We start from the raw sequence: 13,871 nt of genomic DNA on the forward strand, positions 1-13,871 counted from the left end.
GGCTTCATTTCTATTATACAGTAAACATATCACACTGAGTTAAAATAATGCCTGCACAATGTTTCTGCTCATGTTCTAATTCCGGGAATATTCAGCAAATCGCTGACAGAAACACTTGTCATAATCATTTCAACCACAAAATTGAAACCAATTTGAAAGCTAGAGTAAACGTGTGCAATACATGACAATAGAGCGGTTTCATATTGTTATTATAGTAGTTGTTACCGCGGATTTATTCACACCCTTTGTTATTGAGGAGAAACTATACTAATTTTATAAAGCTGGAGAGTTTGTTTGTTTGAACGCGCTAATCTCAGGAACTACTGGTCTGATTTGAAAAATTCTGTCAGTGTTAGATAGCCCATTTATCGTGGAAGGCTATAGGCTATATAATTATCATCACGCTACAACTAAAATGAGCAGAGTACCAGTAAAAAATGTTACAAAAACGGGGAAAATTTTGAACAATTCTCTCTTATGTGACGCAAGCGAAGTTGCGCGGGTCAGCTAGTCGTATATTATTTTGATAAACCTATTAACATATAACACGTTATGACTAAAATAATAAAAGGGTATAATATGTGTTGTATTAAATAACCTTCAGAAAGAAAAGATGAAAAATCTTTTTAGATGAAAACCAAATCTTCTGTAGTTGATAGTTTTGTAGCAACGCTAATTTCTACAGAAGATTTGTTTCCAAAAGAAGATTTGTATCCGTACCGTCTATTTAAAAAAAAAACGAAAAACGTCGGTCATTTTACTTCATAATTTCGCAAAAGGAAACTATATGTTCCGTTAAAGGGACAAAGTCAAAGCCATAGAAAAATGCGGCCGTTTAATAAATCCGTTAATCTTCTTAAATAATACCCATAACATATATGGGTCATTCTATTTATACCCAAACAATATAATAGTCGGAATATAATATTTACCCAACATAAAGAGGGATTGAATTTGTTTATTGTAATAGGATATACGAAAATCTTGCCTCGGGGTAAGGCCGTTGTCGCAAAATAATATCGTGAATGTAACCATTGTATAAGATTCGATGGTAGAGAAACAGTTATGAAAAACATAGGAAGAATTTTTCAATCATGGGTTCTTAGAAATCTGGGGAAAACAATATATTTGTACATATGAGTTTTCAGTATTAATCTTTGAATCGACAGGTTCTATATGTTTAGGTACGATTTTCCGACTGTATCAAATAGCTTACATATGCTTGTATGTAATTTTGTAGTCATAATATAACGACTTTTTAGGCAGAGACCAAAGAACGCCACTTGGTACGATCCTTACGAACTGTCCATTTTTCGATTAAATTATATTTGGAGAGCTAATCACTAAACAAAGGTTTGAAATCACTGATAATATAGTCTCTACCATCACCAAACTGCAAAAAACAGTCGATGACTAGATTTAGGTACTTAATTGCAAAGGCAGTCTACAAATCACAGACACAATTCTTTTGAAGTAAAGAGCCGCCGACGCAAGTTATCGACATGTGTCAGCTGGTTGGCGACTTTGATTCCATTACACTCACGCAACAACGATAGTTCAGAGCGGACGTTGAAATGTTGTCAGAAGCAATTTCACGAGTCAACGTCGAGATCTCGGAGGCTATTGTGAATCTCATTTGACGACTATTTGATAGCTAATATGTACATTGATTTTTCCTTAAATCACGGTGATTAGTTCGTCAAGTTGAAGAAGCAATGTACTACAAAGTGGCTATCAAATTGACGTACACTAACTGACAATTGAGATATACAGCATGCGTATCAATGAGCGTGCGTCTTTAGTGTGACGTTTCAAAGTCTTAGTTCACTTACTGCTTATTAGCTGTTGCGGTGACATAGACCCGGTTTCACAACTACTAAAATAGTATGTATAGTTTATCAGGTAAAATTTTTGTCCGTTAGTTGTATGACACTAAAATATAAACCGTGAAACTAGTCCTCAAGATTCTAGAGGCTTATCTATTGTTCCAATTTAGTTGCTATAGCACAAAAGCAATTGGGTCTGAAGCGCGAGTAACCTTGCTTTGGTCAACAATAGATCGACTTTACACTATCCCAAGAACTTCCAAATTACAATACAACCTTATTCATAGAACAAAATACGAGGAATTTTCGACCATCACTAACATTTCCCAGAATATAATTACTAGAGGTAAAATTTATTCAATATCGATAATAACGTGCCCAGAATCGAATAGAATTATTAATCGAGTTCTCGGTATAAATTTGAGAGTTTTATGTTACGATTGTTACTGCTATATGAATTATCGAAATATCGGCTGTGGGTCAATTTGAAGTGAAAACGAAGATATTATTATTAGAAAATTTAATTTTGGTATTGGTATAAAATGAAGTACAACTTTATAACAAAATGAGTAAAAAAGAGATAGCGTCAGCGTCTCTATATAGTGCCATCCTTGTCTGTCAATAGACTTTGTATCGCATCAGTATTGCTGATGTAAAACACATTTTTTTATTCTCATCAATATTACTTTTCAAAGATGAGAACTCAAAGAAAATTGTAATACGACGTGTGTAAAAGTAAAACTACTATATGGACTACCATCTCATCAAAATGTTATATTTATGTCTTCAAAATGTATGGCACGTAAATAAATACAAAATGTTTGACCAGCCGGTAAATGCAACTGCCAGTCTCATTTTTCCTTCCACAATTGTATATTGTTACAGCAAAAAATGTTTTATAATGCAAATTGAAATGAAACTAGTTTTGTCGGATCGTTAGTTTCCAACTTGCTTATCTTATCCAACAACTTTCTGGAATTATTACTCGAGGGTACATGACTGTCTTACAAAGCTGGTTTCATTCCAATTTTAAAAGTTGTTTGTATTTATTAAAAGAACATTCCGCAAAAGATTTCTGGCCAGTTTCTAATGGCAATTGCCGCGAAACTTCTCGAATAAATTGTCTGGAATTCGTTGAAATACTACCTTCGTTCTTATTTTAAAAGTATTCGAAAGTTACTTTAGGTTGGCAATATAAATTGTTTTATTTTTACCCCGAAATTTCAGCAGTCGTGTAATAAAATGTAATGTTGTGGACATATAATTCATTATTCGTTTGACGCCCTCATATTTCGTGTCACCTAATAAAATATGGAAGTGTTAAATGCGCAAGTTTTAATCAAATGCCGGAAAATGTCAAAGGTTGACGGTGTCGCAAATATGTTGACGTTAAAGACCTGCAAATTAAACACACATTACTCATAAACATCTGATAGCAGCATTTTAGCTACCGTATTTACCGTCTCGGTTACTCTTAGTGGCAAACGACATGAGTCGAAAAGAGACAGAGCATACACTCGGTGCCTAAAATGCTGCTGTTTGTATATTTACCTTTAGGTCTAATATCAGAGTATCGCACCCCAATTCATAATACTTATCGTAAAGTTACATCGGTGGAAACTTTTTATTACTTTCAGTTTTCGGTCCCAACATGTAACTATGACATTAAAATGTAAATAAGGATTATTTACACTGTAAATAGATAAACGAATTGTAGGTAGTTACCATTGAAAGTTTTGGGAGATAGCGATGTTCCGAATTGTTTTCACAACTGATACTAATTTGAATTGTTCTAAATATTAAAGAAAAACAGTTTCAACTAACTGTTATTGAGAGACAATTTCGTTGTTTTAAACGTTTATAGACAAAGGGCTTGCAACTGTTTAATTTAATATTTTGTTATTTTTGCGTAGTTCCACGAAACTATATTTTCTGATTTAATACTTTCATTGTTACTTTTATTACATTGAAACTATGTAAAACAATACGAGGATTAACTTGATCAAAAAATACTTGATCTTAATAAATTCTATTATATTGGTTTGTAATATAATTTACCAAGAACGAAAAAAATAACTAATATCATGGCCGAGAATAAATAAAAAATATATCGTGCCAGTCTCATGTCGTATAGAATACTCATCAATACTTTAAAAGTATTATGAACTTCAGAAATATTTCACATTACTACTCGTACACTACAAGTTTGCCGACGACACTCATTTCGATCGCATCTCACTCTCATCACATTAGTATTGATTGACTATGAGTGACATTACAGTACCATCGGCAAACTTACTGCAAACGAGATGGTTTACTGTTTCGCGATTTTCTACACTCGGTGCTATCGACTAGTAAGTATTTGGCATTTAAATTTATATGAAGAAAATGGTTGTAGCAAATACCACTGGGGGTGCTAATGAGATTTTCATTTAAAATTTGTCAATAGCTAGCTGGTCTATAATTGATAACCGTAGAAAATCGCCCAACTGTAATATAAATACATGACTTTTCAGAACAAATACATGACTTTATAAAAAATGTTTGTCGTGATTCTGAGACCCATGATTAACGGGACTAAGTATCAAGTTGGTCTTAAAAAATAGGCTAAACGTGCGAATAGAAAAGAAACAAACGTTCTATTTGTTTTCGAGCCAAAATAAACATTAAAAAGCTCTGAAATATATAAAAGCAAATTATATTTGCGTTAATAAAAAGGTTTACTGCAGAATAACTAATATCCAAAGTTATTTAAATTAACCGTTGTTATTTTAATTAAACTCAATATTCTCAAACGTGTATTATATTCAAATATAATTTTGAGAATCGCCTCGCGTCAGGTTTTATTCGAGTATTTAATTTTAGAAATACTGAAATATTTCTAAGCTCATTTTCTGAATTTAATTTTCTACAACACAAATGGACCAGAATATGTTGAACTATAAATGCAAAGAGACTAAAGTTAATGAGAGTTCAAACTATAATGGATATTTGACATTTGAAATACACACTTTTTGTATGAAAATCGTTAAGTGTAGACACCTTACTTAGAACTATTGTTTAATATGCAAGTGAATTGTAATTGGCTCTACAATACTCAAAATTTGAAATGATATCCATTATTCGTTTACGATTTCACTAATGTAATGTATTTCGTTTCAGTTAGTTTTTGTTTTACAAATGTTATTTCAAATATTTTTCTTGAAAGATGAAATAGTAGATGATTTTTGTTAAAAATATCATATCGTTTCTTTATTGACGTGGCTTCGTAGAATAATTTTACATTTTAAAGCAACCCTTTGTCTAAAGCTCGAAAACACGAAATGTGAATACCAAAAATATGTATTCAAAAGCGAATTATTTAAAAATGGTCAATCATTTTGTGAAAATAATTTAATTCGTTATAAAACGTCGCTGTCTCTCGGACTATAATGTAATATTAAAATCAATGTACTTATACATGTATTATTAATTTGTTCACTTGTTTTGTATAATTTGATTGCAATGGCTGCCGTTTTATCAAAAACATAAATTGATCATTAAGCTCGATAAACTCATTTATATTCAAAATTATTCATATTATTATAAATTCAAAAAGATTTTAGGCTTTGAAAGACATGAACATGTCTTTATAAGGAGAATATATATACATATATTTATTTCAGTATAGAAATGCAGGCTGCATATAAAGTTTATTTTCAGACTACTAGCGACAATATTGTTCTTAGGTTTAGTTCTGATCAGTTGGCTGTGTCCTTTAATCTCATGTAAAAGAGACGCTTGTTCTTTGTTGCTATGTATGTATATCTTCACTGTCTGTAAAATATGGTAATACTGCTTTGACACAAAGTGTTTTTGCAAACCAAGTTCGTCAGTCAGCTACGACGTAGCGTGTGCTACGAAAGTTGTAGCCTCGTAGCAGCACGCTACGATAAGTTAGCCGGCGCTTTTTGCATTGTTATGTTCAAAATATTCACAACTAAGTTGATGCGTTGTTGCTCAATATCGCTTCGTGAAAGGCAGTATTAAAATATTATAACACTATTTTGGTTAATGTAAAAGCTTTTAACACGGTTTAACCTAATAATTTAATTACCTATTTTCCATTGAAACCTGTGTAAAGAAAATTACCTCTACACAAATAATTCAAAGTTTAATTTCACGGCAGCCATTAAACAATCATACTCAAAATTCTTAATTAAAAACACGTCTAATCCAAAATATAATTTTACTTTTGATTTAAAATTAATTGAAAAACATGTAATTATAATTTTCATTTATATTATTTTATAGAGTGGTGCGTTACAACCGATTTTTCATGGAGATTAGCAAAACATAACACGTACAGATTGGCAACTTTTAGTATCCAGCTACTTTATCATACGTACTATAAGAAAAACGATAAATTGTCAAACACAAAAGGTTTTGATTTTTGTATAAGATTTGACATCTCTTTGTTACGAAAATAAACTAGTTTAACAATTTTAATCGTCTTTCTTATAGTTTCTCACTATCAGAAACATAATTGTGAGCCAAAGAGCTTGAAATGTATTATCTTATGAGACAAATGCTAATAGTGTGAGGTTTAAAACAACTGCTTACCACAAAAAGTTGCTCGTCTGTATCCAAGTGTACAAATAACTAGAACCAATAAATTTTGATTATATCCCCACAATAACAATATCGGGTTAATTTTGTTTGTTCTGTACGTTTTACTATTATTGAATATTTGTAATTGTGCGGCCTATACTGTTAAGTATGAGCGCAAATATGACGTAACTCATTGAATTACTGTCGCAATCAAATTGGATTTAAAGTTTGTTAAGTGAAGATAAATGTAATTAATACAGATGGTAATGTGTTGTGCTGTTTGGCAATTTTTGGTTGATCGGATCGTCCATACGCAGGCAATTGTGGGAATTTTATTCATAAGTAATATCAACAAAATTGTATGCTATATAAAAAAGTAGATGGTTTATTTTTTATCGAAAAATCAGTAATGTTACTAATAAGTACATAAATACCGTTTTTCAGAGACAGTTAAAAATATGACTGTCTATGTAATATTCCATTGCCTGTTTTTAAATACACGAATTAAAAATGTTACAGTGTTCCCATGGGATACTGCGTTCCGCACACTTCATAAAATAGAGTGTATCCTAATATTTAAGTTTCATGGTCCAACGAGACATGAAGAAAGATAAAAATAAATGTCAAAAAAAATTCGTACCCTCCAGACAATTTAGGAAGAAATAACTTGTATGCATAATACAATGAAAATGTACAGTCATAGAACAAGACTATAAAATATGAATTATTATGCATAATTTTGTTCATTAAAACTTGAAATGTGTTTTAAATTTCGCTCCTGACAGCCACTATGACGTCACAATTATAACGATGATTAAATAAAGCTGTCATTCAGCAACAATGTGTGTGAAATATTTTCAGGTATTAACGCACCACTATTAACAATTATGATGTATTAAATACTAATTATAATTAATGAGGAAGTAAGCCAGCGGTGTTGTTTATAATATGGGAAAGAATAAACGTTTAACTGGAGTTTTATTTGTTTTATTGTACCTCGTAAATCATCTATGACTCGCTTTCAGGGTGATTGCTTACAGCAGGTGAAGTACCTACATATCTATCCTGTTAAATTTAGGATTTATATTATCGTAAGCATATAGTATGCAGGAATGCACGTGGTGACGAGCGTTATATTGAAGTAAATGAGTGTGGTTAATGCTAATTGTACTGTTTTTCAATATAAAATTTTGTTTTTAATGGTTTTACCTAATATACTAGCTATAAAACTGACCTTTTACTTTTAAAAACTCTTACATATTTACTATTTTTTCTATAAAATTAACAGATTTCTCTTACAATTATACCGTTTATGTAATGAAATACTTATATTTTCCTGTTTTATAAACTCAGCATGGATATAGTTGTCTCCTTAAAAATAATACAGTCCTTAAAAACCCCATAACATCTTAAATATTCACCTTTTACGTAAGTATTTCCCATAGACATTAGGGTAAGCGATGAAGGGAAGAAATAGCATACCGCTCTTGGGACTAATATTAGCGATTGCGAAGCGACCGGTTGATGGCTGCATTTTCATCTTATGGACTATTGCGAAGTAAGTATGGTTTTTAATAATAGGTAAAAATTAATCGTTAATTCATTTAATTAAACTTTGTTATGAATGTAATTGAATGAAAATAGGTTTGCGTTTTTTAGTCTTTGACTTTTCGTATGAAAATAAGGCGTTGTTATTTGTTTGTGTATAAGTCTTCTTGTTTGAAGTAGTCTAGGGAACTGGCAATTTTATTTTTATATGTCAATACCAAATATAATATAGGGTTTCTATTTTATTATGTTAAATAAATTATTGAAAAAGACTTATTTCGCGGTCTACATAGAGTGTTTAGTAATTATTCTTCCGTGACATAATTTTGTGACATATACCCGTAGAAAAACAAATACATTACGGAAATCATATTACAATAATATAATTAAACAACTGAAAATGACAAAATATTTATTGCAACTTTAGACAAATGTGAAAGTTTCTAAAATAAACACGTCATATTATTACTATATCTAAAGCTGGTAGATTATTAACGAAAGGTACAATTTCTAGTGGTTTTCTCACTAAACATGCCTGTGTCAAGATGACCCTCTACGATTTACAAAAGCATAACAATATTTTAATAACTGATATTATAAGAACTTTAGGTATATTTTATTGGCTAAATCAAATAGTCTACATGAACAAGCTCATTGCACAGCCGACCAATACTAAAAGGTCAATACAATCAATCAAAGCAGTGAGTAAATGTCTACCACTAAACACGGACAGTTTAGCACAAACAATACGATCAATCAATTCTATACCTATTAATATAACACAGTACTATCAAATTGAAATGTATAGCTCCACTTTAATCTATTAAAATAAGTTAATATCAAACAGAACTTGGAAAAGGCATTTTAAATCCATACTAATATTATGAATGCGAAAGTAACTCTGTCTGTCTATCTGTCTGTTACTCAATCACGCCTAAACCAATTTGCGTGAAATTTGGTATGAAGATATTTTGATACCCGAGAAAGAACATAGGCTACTTTTTACCCCGGGAAAATTACGCATTTCCATGGGGAAAATTCAGGAGGCGGACGAAGTCGCAGGTAAAAGCTAGTAATAAAATATTTTTTTCAAGGTTTAGGCAGACGTACATGAATTAAGACTTTTTGCGTGTCTTCCGAAGCACGGAGATGCCCAGCTCAAATACCACTATGCGGTCACCCATCTATGGAATGACCGCGCCAAGGGTTGCCTAACCCACGGATCGTTTACCGACCTTTGAACGCAACTGGTTATGGGATTCTTTACCGAGCGCGTCACGGACTAGGCAGTCAGTACCTATTGATTCTTACGAATATTCGTATTGTATCGTAGTTTAAATAAATGATTGTTGAAAATTTTGGGTTTTAATCCTGAAATACTTACAAAATTACCGTTTTTCAAATGCGTTTCAGAGTAGTTGTGAACCGAGAAAGATTTTAGCCAAGTATTTGTTGTTTTATTTAAAAGATAAAAACTTCGTTAAAAATTTACAAGAAGATGCTTATTTGAAACTTTACAAACAGATCTTATTTGATCAGAGCCAGAAACTACTTTACAGTTTTATAAATACGGCCCTTAGGCCTTACGGCCATTCATACTCGCCGTAAAGTTGTAGTGGCGATATGAGCTTAAAGACTAAAATCGTTGAGCAACGAATACTGCGTAGTGTACGAACGGCTAAAGATATTTCAGTCTTTTATACTATACATATTTTATTGCATATTGAATATTACAGTGTTATCTATGTGTTCAATGGCCGCCTTTACACATACGCTCTGTCGCGCGTTTTTATCAGCGTACAGGATTACGCACGGGAAAGACGGCGCGGTCTTCGCTCGCGATTTTCTTCGCGGCTTGACAGCTGAGCGCGGCGTGCGCTCTTTCCTTTCTCCTTGCACACCTTTCACACGCACGCTCTTTCACGCGCGATAGATCGTGTGTGTAAGGCACCTAAAAATTAAAGATTATTAATTTAATAGAAGGATAAATATTTTAAAGCAGTCAATATGTCTATTTAAAACAGCTACCATAATTCTAACTTATTCTCTAAAACAGCTCACGAACCCATTAAAATCCTAATAAAATCGTTTTTCATCGGAATATCCGCTTAATGTCCTCGCAAAAGAATTTAATCCGTTATTAATATGTTCGACATCACTCCAGGGACCGGGAAATTGATGAAACCTGTTGAACTAAACAATTTGAATTGGTAATTTGTCGAGTAAAAAAGTAGAGTAATTTTATATTCGGTATTGCTTATGGAATAAATAAATAAGTTTGGTGTTTGATCGGATTTTTTGATCAGCTCTTTGTTGTGGCAGATTGTACTTCTATGTGACCTTTCATTTTTGGGCTCTTATATTATATCTTGTTAGGGATTTTAATTAAAGTCAAACTGCCAAAGCCGTATTCAAAATATCTTTAAGACCCTTCATACACAAGTCTATGCAAATCTTGGATTAGATTGTCATGGCAACAGTTTCTTGAAGACTAAAATCTTTGAGTATTGAAGACTTGCTGTCTTGTCTGCTATTTGGCTAAACTATACGTTATTGCTGCAGTGACGTTAGACCGTTTCAGCCACTGCATGATGCCTATTAACAGCGTACTGTGCTAATGCTAATGTGGTACCTATGTATTATTGTATTATCTATACTAATATTATAAAGCTGAAGAGTTTGTTTGTTTGATTGTTTGTTTGTTTGTTTGTTTGTTTGAACGCGCTAAACTCAGGAACTACTGGTCCGATTTGAAAAATTCTTTCAGTGTTAGATAGTCCATTTATTGAGGGAGTTTGTAGGCTATATATCATCACGCTACTACCAATAGGAGCAGAGTACCAGTGCAAAATGTTACTATAACGGGGAAAATTTTGACCCATTCTCTCTTATGTGACGCAAGCGAAGTTGCGCGGGTCAGCTAGTGGGTAATGAAATAGACCAGACATTCTACTGAAATAATTCCAGGCTTCTTGAACGTTACGAGTAAAAAATTGTGACGTTTATTGTGATTTTCACGTCACAAAAACATATTCAACAGAAATACAACTAAAAAACCTAGTATTATCTCTTTGATAAAAACATACAAATTCCTAGTATTCATCACAACTAGACATGCTGATATCCAAGAAGTCTTATATAAAGGCAAGCGCGGGTCAAGATAAATGGGTAAAGTAAATAACTCTCGTTACATAGGCACCCTGGCGCCTACAGATTTATAACTGTCTACCCTAATATTCTAAATGCGAAAGTCTGTAATCAAGTTTACAAGTAAAAATCTTTGTTAATGTATTATTATTTATCTATATATTTTAACATACATACATAAAGCCAAGACTTTTCGCATAGTGGCAAGCAAGACCAAAGAACGCCATTTGATACGAATCTTATAAACTTCCCTTGCTTCATTCACATCCATACTTCTTGTCATATTTTAACTAAAGAGAATAATAGTAAATTCTACCCATTACTGTAATATCTTTTAGTCACCTCTCGGAATCAAGAAAAGTTGTAAATAATGATCATATTATTTACACTTAGGTTCTTGTGTTCATGCTTCTTTATGTTATTATTTTGTCTGTATGCTATCACGGCATAACTAATAGAATGTTTGCGAGTAATATCTCTGCGAAATAGGAATCAACCGATGTGCTTTCTTCGTCCTGAAATATATTTATTTAATACTTTTGGAAATGTTAATTTAGAATAAGAAGCTACCCGTGGTTTCGTTCGCTTTATTCAAAGTCTTGTGGTTACAATTAGTATCAAGATAGACTAGATAGCGCTTACGTAAGCGCTCGACAGAGGCAACGAAATCAAATATCCTAGGTTTGTGTAGCTGTCAGCAGAAGGAGGCGATGATTCTTAGTCGGCGTTCGTATTGTATTTCCTTGCTTACGGAAGACAATGCCTTGGCAATTGGAGGAGTGAATTCTACCACTATCGACAACTGGCTAGCTGTTGAAATAATTTGTATCAAAATCGGATCAGCGCCTTTAGTAGGTGCCGTTAGACAATCTATGAAAGATATGAAAAACTAGATACACGACTCTATGCGTTACAAAATGTCGGCAAAAAGCATGTCTTATATTCTTGTACTATTGTTTAAACATGTATTATACACTTGTACCAGAACATAAGGCATGCTTATCCAGCACTAACTGCTTTGTGTCGAAATAAATATAAAAAGATCTTAAATGGACACATTCAAATATTTTCAAAATTTTGATCACGTCATGAACTTAACATGAACATAGTAAGGCTCTCTAATCTCTGATCCGTAGCCGGGTCACATCAACCGCATATATAGTCTGTATAGTTAATTATAAAATCACATCCTTATTAAAAATACATTCTCCAAGTAGGATTCAAAGTATAGCCATGAACTTAACGAGGCACAAATAAAGTTCAATTACTTAAACAAAGTGCAGAAAATCTTCTAAAGATAAAACCATTTAGGTTATAAACCTCGAATACGCTATAAAAGGCACCTGCTAGCACATATTATGGCGATTCTGAACATGAATTCATGAAAGTTTCGACTCTAATTGAAATAACGTTCATAATACGTGCGATTTAATATTAAATTAAGGTTACATTCTTCCTCTTATGAGTATTTAAGTCTCGTTTGTTTGAAACTGTCTGACTAATTACAAGTTAAGAGCTCTAAAGTTGAAATAATTGCTGCAAACTTAAGCTGTTGGACAAAAAGTCGCCGGCTATAATGGCAAAGAAAAACATGGTAAGGCTATTAAAGTTTTTTAACTATGGCGGTTTGACCACATAAAACTAGATTGGTAAATGTGTCTTTAAATCAGGCCGTGAGCATGATTGGTGTACCTCAATCGAAAAGTATTATCGTAAACCTATTTCGCATAGAGAAAATTCTCCCGACAGTTTTAAAAAAATGTCTGGGGCCAGCGCGGTATATTTAAAGAAATTGCCCGCGAAGTCTTAAGGCTCCTGGAACGTAACTAAGCAGACACTAAAGCGGAGCGAAGGTTTTATGCAACTGTATTGGTTATATTAGAACATATTCACTGAAGTGGATGAGCTGCCTATTTGTCATCGTAAAGTAAAAGAAACCTGTGCACAAAATGGGATAATAATAGGTTTTTTTTTGTATAATTATATGTATTCTTAGGCTAACGGTTACAGGCAAATATAGCCCGAAATGAATAATTAGATTGTTTTATACCGCAACACACTTTCACTTCATAAACTTCACCACACTCGAAAGAAAACAATCGACCCAAATCACTCGCCCCATTAGGTCCCATAAAAAAACCTCTTCATAAATCTACGTAACAATATATTTGATAAGTGAATGTATTGCCTATATCTTCAACAGTAAAACTCCTGAGTGGATACGTCATTTGGACTGACGTCGATTCTTGAGCAATTCGAAGGGTCGTAAATTTTTATATGCGTCACATTCTGAAAGGATGTTGATGTGTTTTTGCTTGGAAGTTTTGAGTGGTTACGTGTGTGATTGGAGCGGGAGATTATTTGAGTAAGTTTATAGTTGTTTGTAAAGAAACTGTTTTAGTTTGTTGCATAATCTGGGGGGCTATCGTGTATCTACGTTGACAACTATCTGATAGTCATTGGCTTGTACATTGTTTCTTTGATATAATAATGATGATTCATTATTTATGCCAAAGCAACGTATTATTGCATATTAGGTTTTAATCTGACATGCACTGACTGTCATCTGAGGTACATAATACGCATGATAGGCACACATAATCATTTTCGGTGCGGCCCGTCAAAGAAGGATAGTAAGGAATTGCATATTAATGACCCTGGAATAAGTAACAAAAAAAATAAAGACACGATACTCAACATTACCCGTTTTACGTCCACCTTGGACCGTTCAACGTCAAAATACGCCTTTCTCAACCCGTG

Source organism: Anticarsia gemmatalis, chromosome 23, assembly GCF_050436995.1.
Source record: "Anticarsia gemmatalis isolate Benzon Research Colony breed Stoneville strain chromosome 23, ilAntGemm2 primary, whole genome shotgun sequence".
In the NCBI taxonomy this organism is placed as follows: Eukaryota; Metazoa; Arthropoda; class Insecta; order Lepidoptera; family Erebidae; genus Anticarsia; species Anticarsia gemmatalis.